Below are 13067 nucleotides of genomic sequence, written 5' to 3' on the forward strand. Positions count from 1 at the left end.
GCAGTGGAAGAGACAGATTACAAATGCATGCAAAATTTTTTAAAAAGTGAACAAACAAGCATTCAGCATCTACTATGTTTCAGACACTATGATGACAATACAAAAAAAGTGAAAATAATTCTTGCTCTCACTGAGCTTACATTCTGTCTGAGAAGCCATGTACATATGTAAGTATACAAAGAATATATAGAAATATAAGGCAGTTGATTACAATGCAGTTAGGCAAAAAGGGCAAAAGCAGTAGGGGGATCAGGACAATTTTGATGTCAAATGTGGTAATAGGGCTGAATATTGAAAGAAGTGATGAATTCTAAGAGGATAAACTGAAAAGAAAATGAATCCCAGCCAGAATGTGACTCACAATGGGAATTGTCAGTGGAAAGGTATTGAGATGGGAGGAGTGCTGTGTGTGGAGAAGAGAGAGAAGGCTAGTTTTGCTGTACCATACATAGTATGTGGGAATTAGGAGTAATGTATGTATACATATATTGAAGGTTTAACCATTGTCTCTTAGGATATCCTGGACAAATTCCAAATGGAAGATGAAGAATGTTTTCCAGATGTTCTGGTTTGTGGATGATGTGGAGTTTGTGCTAAGTGCATTGCATCCTGGAATACCATGGGTCCTTCTCTTCGAGAGCTAAGACTACTCAAGAGAAATGAGACCTGGTGATCCTTCAGAAAAGGACAGGTGATTGAAGAATAAATATTGCCCAAATCATGACACAGGTAGATAGCAGCCTGTTGACTTAATCCCTTGATGCCAGATATCTTGGATGAACATTACAAGTAAATAATGATCTGGGTCCAGAACTGAACAGGTGGAAGATAATAGGATGGATCTAATTTGGGAAACTATAGTGCTTTCTATGGTCCCAAGAGGCTCTTTGCCAAAAACCCCATGTTTTCTTCTATTTTTTTTTACCATCACTGTCCTTGAGGTGTTGCTAAATGATTGATAATCCCAAGACACAGTGCTTTCAGAAGAATCATGATAACAGAGAAACCAAAGAGCAATGGAAAAATATAGGGTATAACTAGGCTATACATATTATTATGATGAATTATACATAAGAAGCAGCATAAAAGAAAGCATCAAGAACATGTATGAGCAGAGAAAGAAGTGGGTCAGTGATGTAGCAATAGAGGAGATAATCACCAAATGGGAAAAGTCTGTCTATCGATAGCCCTGGTATCCATGAATTCTTAAAAGTACCAGAGAAGAGTCTTTAGGGCATTGGGTAAGTCTTCTATAGGAAGATTGTGGAAGGACTTGTGTAAATGTAATATAGGATGGGTGAGACATGTGGATAGGTTGTGTCTATTGGTGGAAAAAATATCAATTCTCATTGAGATCATGGATGTAGTCAAACCTTTATTCAAGTACCTATGTGACAGTTCTTTTTCTTATTCTTATCCCAATAGAATCATCCCACTGCAGGTCTGCATATATAGTTAAAAAATAAACCAAAAAACCCATGGGGAAGAGAACAAATACTTATTTAAACACCTACCATGTACTAGGGCTAGGCAATACGCTAAATGCTTTAAAATATCTCATTGCAATAATATGCTATAGCCTAGTTATACCCAACATATATCTTTCCGTTGCTCTTTAGTTTGTCTGTTATCGTGATTCTTCTGAAAGTGCTGTGTCTTGGGATTTTCAGTCATTTAGCAACACCTCAAGGAGAGTGATGGTAAATCCCTTGCCATATCCTGAGACTATTATTATCTACATTTTAAAGATGAGGAAACTGAGGCAGAGATTAAGTCATTTGCCCACGATCATGCAGCTAGTAAGTGTATGAGTCTGGATATAAACACATGTCTCCCAGACTCCTGGACCAACACTCTATCCACTGTGCTACCTTGATGCCTCATTTCATCAGTGCCATTGAAGAATACACACACACACACACACACACACACACACACACACACACACACTCGCTCACATCAGTGTGGAAACTCTCCCCTAGAATGGTTGCATGTTGTAGTGGATAGAATGCTATACTTGAAGACTTTTTCCATCATTTCAGTCACATCTGACTTTTTGTGACTACATTTGGAGTTTTCTTGAAAAAAAAAAAGATACTGGAATTTCTTCTCCAGTGGATTAAGGTAAGCATAGGTTAAATAACTTGCCCATGCTCACACAGCCACTATATGTCTGAGGGAAGATTTGAACTCAGATCTCCTCAACTCCAGGCCAGTGACTCTACCTACTGCACCACCTAGCTGCCCTATTAGGAATTTACTAGCTGTGTAACACCAGGCAAGTTACTGCCTGTTTCTGAAACTCAAAGGAAAGGCTTAGACTACATGATCTCTATGTTCCCTTCAGCTCTAAATTTGAGCCTAGAAAAGGGATCTCCAGAGAAATGTCTCAATGAGACACTTTCACTGAAGCACAAAGCCAATCTTTGTGAACTGGAAAAATAGGATTAAAAAACAACTGAACTTAGTGATTTTGACAGTTTAAAAAAGTTAATGAAAGACAATATGGTATAGTATATATAGAGTCTCAGAATCAGGAGGACCTGGGTTCGAGTCCCATCTCTGACACATATTGACTATGTAACCTCAGGCTATTTAACTCTCAGACTCTCAAGCAACTTTCCAAGATTTTAATTTGCAGAGCAAGTACAGATTTGCATTTTAAGAGTCCTCACCAGGTATTCTTTACAGTAATGAAATCAGTTGCCTAGTCTAAATAAAACAAACACTGTCTTTGTTCTAGATTCCTTGTATTTACAATCTCCAGAAATTCCTTTCAAGTGGGGATTGTTTCATTTATTGTATTTGTAGCCCGAGGGTCTAGCACAGTGCCTGGCACATATGTAGTAGGTAATTAAGAAATATTTGCTTGTTGATTGATATCAAAGAAAATTTTAGATTGTGACACTGATTCTATTTTGTTTAGCACAACCCATCCAAACTTGGCCTTGGGTAGATGTCCACACTCCTAACCCCACCCTCACCCTGCCCACCCCATAAGTCTGGTGGGTTTCTCAGATGATAAGCCAGCTGTTGTGACTTTGTAATGCAAATTCTGCCTCGCACAGGATGATGGGATGCAATTTACAAGGGCAAATGTTTTGAGCTGCCCCTTAATCTCCCAATAATGTTAATGTGGTTTTTTACATTCATAGCATGAGCAGCAACATTTTGGTTTGTAATATTCTCATTTGACACTTATTGGTTTCATCTCATTGAAATGGAAGGGGAACAGACAACCCATTTAAATCTAGGACAATGAGCCAATGTTGAGATCAAGTGTAAATGTGGTTTGTGACAACTTTCCCACCTCTAGTCTACCAGGGATTTAACTTCCTGTCCCAGAGAAGGGCAACAAGCACATTGTGACAAAGGAAAGTCAGAATGAATTTGGTATTAAAGGTTGACATAGCACCACTAATCCCCAAAGTCAGCCATTTGCAAATAGCCAACTAATGCTCTTTTAAATAATTACACTATATCTGGATTTCAGCTTCTGCGCTTGACCTTGACAGAGTTTGGAAAAAAGCATGTTTTATGGTTTTACTACTTTCTTCACCATCTAGTCCGAAACATATGTTAGCCCATTTTGCCATTTTGTTAAAATGAAATAAACTTGTTAAAATTAAAATAAAATAAGCTATATTGTTAAAATATGCAAAAAATGCTCCAATTAATTAGAGCTGAAAAGAATCTTAAACCTCATCTGAACACTGAATTTGGGTCAAAGGATGTGGCTTCCAATCTAATTCTGCTACTTGCTATTCCTGTGAACTTGGGCATTTATTTACTTCCATAGACTTCATTTCTTGATCTGTGAAATGAGGATATTTAACTAGGTGGTCTTTAATTCTTTTCCAACCTTAAGCCTACAGTCAGCTTATAATCATACCATATGCAATACATTTCACTTCAAATTCAATCAAATCCAGTGGCTCTCTTTTACTTCCAGGATCAAATATAAAACCATGTATTTGGTAATTCAAATCACTTTATAACCTGTTCCCCTCTTACCTTTCCAGTCTTTCTTCACCTTACTCCACATCTCAACCCCCATATTCAGTGATTCAGTGACACTGGTCTCCTTTCTATTCCTTCTACAAGACATTCCAACTCTAGACTCCAGGCACTTTTCACTGGCTGTTCCCCCTACCTAGAATTCTCTCACTCTTCATCTCTGACTCCAGGCTCCCCTGGTTTCCTTCAAGTCTCATTTATAATCACACCTTCTTCAAGAAGGCTTTTCTTTTTTCTCTTTTATGTTGGTGACTTTGCTCTAATGATATTTTCCAATTTATCCTTTGTATGTCTTGTTTTTACATATTTGTTTTCATATTGAATCTCATATTAGACTGTTTCTTGAGAACAGGGGCTGTCTTTTTGCTTAGCACAATGTCTGGCACATAGTAAGTGGTTAATAAATGTTTATTAACTGACTGGCTGATGTTGTGTGAAAAGAAAAAAAAAAACCAAGTCATAGGCTCTAGAGATGGAAGGGCCTTTTGACATCATCTGAGGCAGTGTACTACTGTGAAAAGAACACTGAATTTGCAATTAGAGAGTCTAGGTTTGAACTTCAGCTTTAGGACCTTGAGCAAGTTACTGAACATCTATGCATCCCAGATGGTCATCTAGAAAATGAGTAGAGGTTGGACTAGCTGACTTCTAATGTCCTAGATCTAAATATGCAAAATTCATTTTTCTTTTTTAAAAATAAATTTATTTAAAACATTTTTTCTTTTTAAATTTTGATTGTTTCTTTCTGACTGCTTTATTTTCTCATTAACTTGGGAGCTCTGGACTTCGGCTACAACATTCCTTGGAATTTTCATTTTGGGATCTCTTTCAGGAGGTGATTGATGGATTCTTTATATTTTTATTCTACCTTCTGTGTCTAAGATATCAGGGCACTTTTCCTTTATAATGTCTTGAAGTATTATCCCTAGGTTTTTTTTTTTTAACCATGGCTTTCATGTAGTCCAATAATTTTTAAATTATCTCTCCTCAATCTATTTTCTAGGTCAGTTGTTTTCTGATGAGATATTTCGCATTTTTCATTCTTTTGACTTTGTTTTATTGTTTTTTGATGTCTCATAAAGTCATTAACTTCTACTCACCCAATTTTAATTTTTAAGGAATTATTTTCTTCAGTGAGTTTTTGTTCCTCTTTTCCCATTAGAACAATTCTGTTTTTTAAGGAGTTGTTTTCTTTAATGAATTTTTATGCCTCTTTTTACCACTATTCCAATTCTGCTTTAAGTTTTTTTTTAAATTTTCTTCAGTATTTTTGTGCCTCTTTTGCCAAGCTGTTAATTCTCTTCTCATAATTTTCTCTCATTATTCTCATTTCTTTTCTCAATTTTTCTTCTACCACTCTCTCTAACTCTTCCAGGAATTCTTGTTGAGATTGATTCCAATTAGAATTTTTCTTTGAGTCTTTGATTGTAAATTGTTTCATATTTTTGTCTTCTGAGTTTATATCTTGACTTTCCCTGCAATTGTAGTACCTTTATAGGGTCAGGATCTTCTGTTGTTGTTGTTGCTGTTGTTGCTATTGTTGTTTGCTCATTTTTCTAGCCTATTTCTTGATTTTGAACTTTATTTTAAGTTTGGCTCTGCTCACTGGGGGCTGGGGAGACACAGTCTCAAGCTTCACATTTTTTTTGTGCTGCTGTTTTCAGAGGTAGTTCTGGGAGTCTGCAAGTTTTTGGTGCATCTGAAGTGGTGTGATCACTGCTCTTCTGGTCTGTGCTTTGTTCTTTACACAGAAAGGTCACCTGCGCTCCCGAAGCCCAAGTACTAGTGCTCCTCTTGGCCCTTGCTCCTTTGTGACTTATAAGAAGCATTTCTCTCTACCCTAGAACTATGACCCAATCTGCTTATGGGCAATAGAGTTGCCAATAAGCACCAGCTGCACCTGGCATCATCAAAGAATCTTTTTCTGAACAGTTGTACAACCTTCTTCATAATCTCTGGGCTGAGGTCCTGAAGATGCTTCTGCTGCTGCTGCCACTGTTGCAGCTGCCTCCAAAACCCACTGCTGGTACAGCCATGCTGCACTCTGGGCCAATGCCCACCCAGACCTCTTCTGATGACCTTCTAAGTTCTCTTAGGCTGGAAAATTATCTCACTCTGATTCTGCCACTCCAAAATTTGATTTAAGGAGGCATTTCAAAGTTGTTTGGAGGGCACTGTAGGGAGAATTCAGCTGGATGGCTCCTTGTACTTGTCCATCTTAGTACTGCCTGAGCAGGGCCCTCATTTTTCAATAAAGAAAAAGAAGTAGAGTCACATGGCTAATAAAGAACAGAGCCAGGATTTAGACCCAACTTCTCTGAATCTAAATCCAGGTTTCTCTCTATGATGAGAAATAATCTTGCTTGGGTTATCTGCCAATGTGTAGAAAACATCATTTACTCTTGTCAATGAAAAATCAAAAATTCCATAGACTCACAGACTTTTGTATCACAGAGTTGAAAGATCATCTAGTCTAATGCTTATTTGAATAGAAACAACCTTCCTTTAAAAAAATCCTGGGAAGTGAACATCTAACATTTAAATTGTCCTGTTAATTCTTGAGAGCCAACATGGTATAGTGAAAAGAATACTCAGTTAGGAGTCAATAACACCTGGGTACCATTCCCACCTTGGAATCTAACTAGCTGTGTGACCCTGGTGCATCACTTGATATCTCTAAGCCTCAGTTTCTTTATTTGTAAAATGAGAATAGTAATAATACTCATAGGGCTGCTGTGAGTGTCCTATGTGATAACATATGTAAACGCATATTGCAAACTTTAAGGCATTACAGAAATGTCATCTATTATTAGTTCTTCTGAAACTACTGAGAAGAATGTTGCAGCTCTGATGGTGCCCTCTGTCTGTCATAGTTATGAATTGTGGTTTATGGACTCTAAGGCCCCTTCCTGCTTTGATGTTCTATGACCCTTAGAGGTCAATGATAAAATCATGTCAAATGATTGTTTTGCCCTCCTAAATTACAGGGTAGATCGACTACAGGTAAAGTAATGTACCCTGTCCTAAGGGCGGGGAGGGTGGGGAGGGAGAATAAAACATTCATTTCTCATTTTCTTTAGCTTAGAAAATGGTTATCATATTAAAAAAATTGTTGTTGTTTTATTCAGTCATTTCAGTCATGTCCAACTCTTCGTGATACCATTTGGGGTTTTCTTGGCAAAAATAATGGAATAGTTTGCCATTTCCTTCTCCAGCTCATTTTATAAATGAAGAAACTATGGTGAATGGGGTTAAGTGACTTGCCCAGGGTCACAAAGCTAGTAAGTGTCTGAGGCCAGATACGAACTCAGGTCTTCCTGACTCCAGGCCTGGCACTCTATCCACTGCACCATCTATCAATTGTTTTATTACTGAATTCAGAGTTTTGAATATCCAGAGACCTCATCATAGCTCACTTGCCATATAATCAAATATTTGATTTGCTCAATATGTGACATACAGAAAAGTGCAAGACACACTCTTTGTCTTCAAATAAGTTACACTCTAGTTGGAGACAGTGAACGTAATACATACAAAATATAAATATCTATTGCTCAATGAGTATTAAAAGAAAATATTTTTCTGAAAAATATTTTTTACTGTTATTGACTACCTTTGACTGAAAGGATGTAAAATATTAGTAAGAGTGGAGTGGAAAGCTCTGGTATGAGTTCCATGCCTATCACTTAGTAATTACAGCTCCCCACCCAAAAAACATAATTTACATGGCTTTAGGCAAGTCACTTACTCTCTTTTAGTCTCAGCTTTCTATATCTACAGAATTGGAACAATTCCTGCCTCACCTTTCTATGAGGGCTACTGTGAGGATCCAGCAAAACCTGCAGTCAAAGCACTTAGTATAACTACAAAACACTATATAAATATCTGTGATCATTTCTTTTAGTGGAATATAAGCTTTTTGTGAGGACGTAGTTTCATTTTTGCTTTTGAATCCCAGTTTCTTGCACAGGAGGCTCTAAGGTTTTTGTTAAATCAAACTGTCCTTATCATTATCATTATTTGCCATTTATTATTATTATTATGGAATAAAGACTTTGTGTTCCTTTTGGAATATTTGAGAGCTGGGTAAGCCCCATAGGATCAATATGTTTCCTATTTTAAGAAAGAACTGAATACTCAAAGATCCCATTTCTGGATAAATATTCTATCTCTCACCTCTGTGCCTTCTCACAAACCTTTCAACATTCCTGAAATGCACTTCTCCCTCGTCCCTGACTTTTGTAATCCTTAGCTTCCTTTAAAATTCAACTTAGGTGCCACCTCCTCCACGAAGCTTAAGCAGTCCAATAGTTTGTGTTCACTCTCTTATTCTTTCCTTCCTTCCTTCCTTCCTCCCTTCCTTCCTTCCTTCATTCCTTCCTTCCTTCTTTCCTTTTTTCCTTCCTTTCTCTTTCTTTTTTCCTTCCTTCCTTCCTTCCTTTCTTTCTTTCTTTCTTTCTTTCTTTCTTTCTTTCTTTCTTTCTTTCTTTCTTTCTTTCTTTCTTTCTTTCTTTCTTTCTTTCTTTCTTTCTTTCTTTCTCCCTCCCTCCCTTCCCTCCCTTCCTTCCCTTCCTACCTTTCCTTCCTTCCTTCCCTTCCTCCTTTCTTTCTTTCTTTCTTTCTTTCCTTCTTTCTTTCTCCCTCCCTCCCTTCCCTCCCTCCCTTCCTTCCCTTCCTACCTTCCCTTCCTCCTTTCTTTCTTTCTTTCTTTCTTTCTTTCTTTCTTTCCTTCTTTCTTTCTCCCTCCCTCCCTTCCTCCCTCCCTTCCTTCCTTCCTTCCTTCCTTCCTTCCTTCCTTCCTTCCTTCCTTCCTTCCTTCCTTCTTTCCTTTTTTCCTTCCTTTCTCTTTCCCTTTCTCTTTCTTTTTTCCTTCCTTTCTCTTTCTTTCTTTCTTTCTTTCTTTCTTTCTTTCTTTCTTTCTTTCTTTCTTTCTTTCTTTCTTTCTTTCTTTCTTTCTTTCTTTCTCCCTCCCTCCCTTCCCTCCCTTCCTTCCCTTCCTACCTTTCCTTCCTTCCTTCCCTTCCTCCTTTCTTTCTTTCTTTCTTTCTTTCTTTCTTTCTTTCTTTCTTTCTTTCTTTCCTCTTTCTTTCTTTCTTTCTTTCTTTCTTTCCTTCTTTCTTTCTCCCTCCCTTCCCTTACTTCCTTCCCTTCCTCCCTTCCTACCTTTCCTTCCTTCCTTCCCTTCCTCCTTTCTTTCTTTCTTTCTTTCTTTCTTTCTTTCTTTCTTTCTCCCTCCCTTCCCTCCCTCCCTTCCTTCCTTCCCTTCCTACCTTCCCTTACTTCCTTCCCTTCCTCCTTTCTTTATTTCTTTCTTTCTCCCTCCCTCCCTTCCCTCCCTCCCTCCCTTCCTTCCCTTCCTACCTTCCCTTCCTTCTTTCTTTCTTTCTTTCTTTCTTTCTTTCTTTCTTTCTTTCTTTCTTTCCTTCTTTCTTTCTCCCTCCCTCCCTTCCTTCCTTCTTTCCTTCCTTCCTTCCTTCATTCCTTCCTTCCTTCTTTCCTTCCTTTCTCTTTCTTTTTTCCTTCCTTTCTCTTTCTTTCTTTCTTTCTTTCTTTCTTTCTTTCTTTCTTTCTTTCTTTCTTTCTTCCTTTCCTTCTTTCTTTCTCCCTCCCTCCCTCCCTTCCCTCCCTCCCTTCCTTCCCTTCCTACCTTCCCTTACTTCCTTCCCTTCCTCCTTTCTTTATTTCTTTCTTTCTCCCTCCCTTCCCTCCCTCCCTCCCTTCCTTCCCTTCCTACCTTCCCTTCCTTCCTTCCCTTCCTCCTTTCTTTCTTTCTTTCTTTCTTTCTTTCTTTCTTTCTTTCTTTCTTTGCTTCTTTCTTTCTCCCTCCCTCCCTCCCTTCCCTCCTTCCCTTCCTTCCTTCCCTTCCTACCTTTCCTTCCTTCCTTACCTTCCTTCTTTCTTTCTTTCTTTCTTTCTTTCTTTCTTTCCTTCTTTCTTTCTTTCCTTCTTTCTTTCTCCCTCCCTCCCTTCCCTCCTTCCCTTCCTTCCTTCCCTTCCTACCTTTCCTTCCTTCCTTCCCTTCCTCCTTTCTTTCTTTCTTTCTTTCTTTCTTTCTTTCTTTCTTTCTTTCTTTCTTTCTTTCTTTCTTTCCTTCTTTCTTTCTCCCTCCCTCCCTTCCCTCCTTCCCTTCCTTCCTTCCCTTCCCTCCTTCCCTTCCTTCCTTCCCTTCCTACCTTTCCTTCCTTCCTTCCCTTCCTCCTTTCTTTCTTTCTTTCTTTCTTTCTTTCTTTCTTTCTTTCTTTCTTTCTTTCTTTCTTTCCTTCTTTCTTTCTCCCTCCCTCCCTCCCTTCCTTCCCTTCCTACCTTCTCTTCCTTCCTTCCCTTCCTCCTTTCTTTCTTCCTCTTTCTTTGTCTCTTATTTATTCATATTGTACTAAAATTATTGATTATATGGTTTCCAATAGAATGTGATGTCCTGGTGGGTAGGGTGAATGTAAACATTATTTCCCTTCTGTCTTTATATCTCTATTACACAACACAAGAACCTGCACATATACATATTTGTTGGATTAAATTGAATTCATGGTATGTTGGCAGAGGGAGTGAGAGTCTACCAGAAAGTTTTAGAACCAGAGACCCTGGGTTTGAATAATGATTCTATGATTTGGAGCAAGTTACTTCCTCTTTCGGAGTTTCTGTTTCTTGATATTTAAAATGGGCTAGATAGCCATAATGTCCATTCCAGTTATGAATATATAATTCTATGATTGTCCTGGGAAACCTAGGATAAATATTTTAAAGCACCTACTATGTGCCACCTGGAGTGGCCAGGGATAGTAGAAATCCTCTAGTGTAATTCTTATGTTTCATAGAACCCCCGAAGAACTTTGGCATATGATAATGTAGTCTGGTCATTCTATACTATCTCTTTGATAGTGTGCTTATCACTATTAATTCCATAAGGTCAAGGTCCTGGTCTATGTCAACTTTATATGAATGCAGAGCCTAGCATAGGGTTCTGCACACAATAAATATTTAATAAATATTTTTGAGTTAAAAATCACTATAGAAGAATTCTCTTTGAGTCAGAATAAAATTTAGAGAAATGGCACTTGACTTGGTCTTTGAATGATAATAGCTCACACTTATGTAGCACTTCAAAGTATGAAAGACCAGTATGATTTAGTGGATAAAGTGCTATACTTGGAGTCTGGAAGACTCGGGTTCAAATCTTATCTTGGAACCAATAATGAATGGAATATACTATCTATGACAGAAAATTTATATATTTGGACATAAAATAAAATGTTTTTTTTAAAATAGCTATTAGAGGAATGTGTTTTTGCTTTGACTATGCATATTTGTTATAAGAAATTTATTTTTAAATTTTTTCCTTTCAATTGGGTGGGGGGCAGAAAATAGATTTCTATTGTTTTTTTAAAATAGAGAGGAAGAGGTGAGCTAGATGTGAAATATTACACCTACTTTCAGATGAGGTCGCTATATAATATTACAAATCTGGGTGACCAGATTTTTGCCTTGTCAGAAATATGGACATTAGGAAGAGGGGAGGGTTTAGAGGGAAAGATAATGAGTTCAGTTAAACATAATATCATATTATCCTAAAGGTTCAAATATAATGGTTAGAAAAAGGAGACTAACTATGAAATTTGCCAAGAAGAAATGTGATTGTGAAATGATAAATTAGGGGGTAAAGAATATAAATAGGATACAATGTTGAAAATAGCTAAAGGAAGAAAAAGCCCTGAAATTTTAATAACAACAAGCTTTTATATTTAGGAGGATAAAGAAACAAAAGTTATGGTTTGTTTCACATTTGTAAATGTGAAATACTGTTCCAATATCTGCATTAAATCTGGTTAAAATGAGGCTCATAGACTGTTAGAGCTGGGAATAACCTAGTTTTGAAAATAACCACCCGAAGACTAAATTTTCATATTACATTTAAATGTTTAAAATCTATGTAACTCCTTCCCAAGTTCCTTCAGTGTTTTCATATCTGAGGTTCTGCCATTAGTTAGATGTGACTTTGGACAAATTGCTAAACCTCTCTAAAACTCAGTTTTCCTCATTTGTAAAATGTGATAATTGAACTAAATGACTTTTAACATCCTTTCTAGTTCCAAAAAGACTAGTGTTCTAGATTCACTAATTTATTTACTCCAGGCAATACTACTACCTAAAATTACTACATATGTATATGTATATATATATATATGTATATATATATTACTACATATGTATATATATACATATGTATATATATAAATTACTACATATGTATATATATATATATGTAGTAATTTTAGGTTTTAGGTTTACTAGGCAGTTTGTCATATATTAGCTTGTTGGATTCTCACAACATCCCTTTGAAATAGGTAGTATAATCAATATTATCCTGATTTTATAGGTGAGGAAACCTTTTTGCAGGTGAAGAAATGGAGGTCAATTGCTCATGGGGCAAATCTAGGAATCCAAATTAAGGCTCCAAAGCCCATGCTTTTCCTGTACAATACTGCATCGCTGATTCAACCCGATTATCCTAAGTGTCAGCGGGAGACTCAATCCTTAATATGTAACATGATCCATCTTTTTACAAAAATAAATAACCACATTCAACTAAGACTGTATTCTATGAGCCTGTTTCCAAAGGGTCGTCACGGATACTGGGTGAATAACTTGACCATTTTAAAAGATATAATACTAGTTTATTTAAACATCTGGATGAATACATTATACCCCTTAGAGCTAACTGAGGAAACCCATTGCTCCTTCTGGAACAATTAACCCCTAGTCCATTACACTGAGGGTAGAGGTAGACATTAAGTCTGTCTTAGGCACCTTAGGTCACTAGCAAGAGGTAACATGTCTGATCAGCTTTAAAAAGCTTGGTGTGGAAAGTTCATTTATTTTGATCCTTTTTATTAAGAATGAAAAGGAAAGCAGAAATATCCATTCAAATTGACACTTAGAGGGGGAAAGGTTAGAATTACTTAGTATAAAAGAGGACCCACCAAGGAAAGGGTAAAAACATTGACAGAAAGCTCAATTAAATATTACCCTCAGTGATCTGAGTGGCAGTTCTGGGG

The 13067-nt window shown here is 37.1% G+C and overlaps 1 protein-coding gene across 1 annotated transcript in view; it reads right to left on the reverse strand.

Moving 5' to 3' along the window:
- Positions 1–13067, reverse strand: part of TPO (thyroid peroxidase) — a 234465-nt gene that overhangs the window by 134461 nt on the left and 86937 nt on the right. The gene's annotated exons all lie outside the window — the stretch shown is intronic.

The sequence above is a fragment of the Trichosurus vulpecula genome, chromosome 3, assembly GCF_011100635.1.
Source record: "Trichosurus vulpecula isolate mTriVul1 chromosome 3, mTriVul1.pri, whole genome shotgun sequence".
Lineage (NCBI taxonomy): Eukaryota > Metazoa > Chordata > Mammalia > Diprotodontia > Phalangeridae > Trichosurus > Trichosurus vulpecula.